The sequence below is a fragment of the Mustelus asterias genome, chromosome 23, assembly GCF_964213995.1.
Source record: "Mustelus asterias chromosome 23, sMusAst1.hap1.1, whole genome shotgun sequence".
In the NCBI taxonomy this organism is placed as follows: Eukaryota; Metazoa; Chordata; class Chondrichthyes; order Carcharhiniformes; family Triakidae; genus Mustelus; species Mustelus asterias.
The window spans coordinates 3,739,597-3,742,370 of record NC_135823.1 but is presented as its reverse complement, the minus strand read 5'-3'; the positions used below and the strand labels follow the sequence as shown (position 1 = coordinate 3,742,370).

Below are 2,774 nucleotides of genomic sequence, written 5' to 3'. Positions count from 1 at the left end.
ACGAGGGCACCAGCCCAACCACTCAGTCCCTTGATGTTGCTATGCTGTCCTCCCTCCTGTCGATGGAAAATACAACAAAGAGGAACTCTCTCTGCGTCTTCGCTCCCTCCAGGGAGAGAGCATCCTCCAGTAGCCGGACAGCAGGCAGGCAGGCCAGACGGCAGGCAGGCAGGCCAGACGGCAGGCAGGCAGGCCAGACGGCAGGCAGGCCAGATGGCAGGCAGGCCAGACGGCAGGCAGGCAGACAGGCCAGACGGCAGGCAGGCCAGATGGCAGGCAGGCCAGATGGCAGGCAGGCCAGACAGCAGGCAGGCAGGCAGGCCAGACGGCAGGCAGGCAAGCAGGCAGACCAGACGGCAGGCAGGCCAGATGGCAGACAGGCAGGCAGACCAGACGGCAGGCAGGCCAGATGGCAGACAGGCCAGACGGCAGACAGGCCAAACGGCAGGCAGGCAGGCAGGCCAGATGGCAGGCAGGCAGGCAGGCAGGCCAGATGGCAGGCAGGCAGACAGGCCAGACGGCAGCAGGCAGACAGGCCAGACGGCAGGCAGGCAGGCCAGACGGCAGGCAGGCCAGACGGCAGGCAGGCCAGACGGCAGGCAGGCCAGACGGCAGACAGGCAGGCAGGCCAGATGGCAGGCAGGCCAGATGGCAGGCAGGCAGGCCAGACGTCAGGCAGGCAGGCAGGTAGGCCAGACGGCAGACAGGCCAAACGGCAGGCAGGCAGGCAGGCCAGACGGCAGGCAGGCAGGCCAGACGGCAGGCAGGCCAGACGGCAGGCAGGCAGGCAGGCCAGACAGCAGGTAGGCCAGACGGAAGGCAGGCAGGCCAGATGGCAGGCAGGCAGGCCAGACGGCAGGCAGGCAAGCAGGCAGGCCAGACGGCAGGCAGGCAGGCGATAGCTCCCCTTCTTCTTTTTCCTTCCTGCAGGAAGCCAACAAGTTCTGCAGAAACAACAAAAACAACAAATGTCTCTGCCCGGTTTCGAGCCGGGGATCTTTCACGTGTCAGGCGAACGTGATAACCACTACACTACAGAAACAACCTCACAGATGTTGGCAACAGGAGTGCGTTTGAGTCTGTCTGAAGCTCAATCTGCATTCACACAAAGCCCGCGCTCTGATTGACTGGAGGACCAGAGTCCCTCCAGTCCTCCAACTCTTCCCATTGGTCAACACCTCAGCATGAAAGCCTTTTTAGCTTTGACAAAGGATCATGAAGACTCGAAATGTCAGCTTTTTTCTCTCCTTACAGACGCTGCCAGACCTGCAAAGATTTTCCAGCATTTTCTCTCATGAAGGTCAGGGGATGGGCTCTCCCCCCCACAAGCGCAACTTCCCCCTCCCTTGGACATGCGCAGTCCCGGGCCGCCTGCCTGCAGCATGGCGGATTACATAGAAACATAGAAGATAGGAGCAGGAGGAGGCCATTTGGTCCTTCGAGCCTGCTCCGCAATTTATTGTGATCATGGCTGATTATCCAACTCAATAGCCTAATCCTGCTTTTTCCCCATAACCTTTGATCCCATTCACCCCAAGTGCTAGACCCAGCTGCCTCTTAAATACATTCAATGTTTTTCCACAGGCTCACCACTCTTTGGGTGAAGAAATGTCTCCTCACCTCCGTCCTAAATGGTCTACCCTGAATGCTCAGCCTGTGACTCCTGGTTCTGGACTCCCCCACCATCGGGAATATCCTCCCTGCATCTACCCTACCTAGTCTGTTGGAATTTTGTAAGTCTCTATGAGATTCCCCCTCATTCGTCTGAACTTCAGTGAAAACAATCCTAACCTAGTCAATCTCTTCTCATACGTCAGTCCCGCCATCCCTGGAATCAGCCTGGTAAACCTTCACTGCACTCCCTTGTGAGCAAGAACATCCTCCCACAGAAAAGGTGACCAAAATTGCACACAATATTCTAGGTGTGGCCTCACCAAGGCCCTGTATAATTGCAACAACACATCCCTATTCTTGTACTCAAAACCTCTTGCAATGAAGGCCAAGATATCATTTGCCTTCTTCATGCCTGCTGCACCTGCATGCTTACCTTCAGCGACTGGTGCACAAGGACATCCAGGTCCCGCTGCACACTCCCCTCTCCCAATTTACAGCCATTCAGGTAGTAATCTGCCTTCCTGTTTTTGCTTCCAAAGTGAATAATCTCACACTTATCCAAATTATACTGCATCAGCCATTGATTTGCCCACTCACCCAACCTGTCCAGATCATTCTGAAGGATCTCTGCATCCTCGTCACAGTTCACCCTCCCACCCAACTGCAAACTTTGAGATGTTACATTTTGTTCCCTCATCCAAATCATTCATATATATTGTGAATAGCTGGGGTCCCAGCACCGATCCCTGTGGCACCCCATTGGTTACTGCCTGCCAATTTGAAAAACACCCATTAATTCCTACTCTTTGTTTCCTCTCTGCCAACCAGTTTTCTATCCATCTCCATACTTCCCCCAATCCCATGCACTTCAATCTTGCACGATATGCGGGACTTTGTCAAACACTTTCTGAAAGTCCAAATTTACCCCATCGACTGGCTCCCCCTTGTCAACTCTACGAGTTACATCTTCAAAGAATTCCAACAGATTTGTCAAGCATGATTTCCCCTTCATAAATCCATGCTGACTCTGTCTGATCCTGCCACTGCTTTCTAAATGTTCCGCTATAAAGTCCTTGATAATGGATTCAAGAATTTTTCCCACTTCCGATGTTAGGCTTACTGGTCTATAATTCCCTGTTTTCTCTCTACCTCCCTTTTTG

At 54.0% G+C, this 2,774-nt stretch overlaps 1 non-coding gene across 1 annotated transcript; it reads right to left on the bottom strand.

The window, feature by feature from the left end:
* Positions 1-969: 969 nt before the first annotated feature.
* On the bottom strand, positions 970-1,042 carry trnav-gac (transfer RNA valine (anticodon GAC)). The gene has a single exon. It is a non-coding gene; the product is annotated as a tRNA-Val (tRNA).
* Between the last annotated feature and the right edge of the window lie 1,732 nt (positions 1,043-2,774).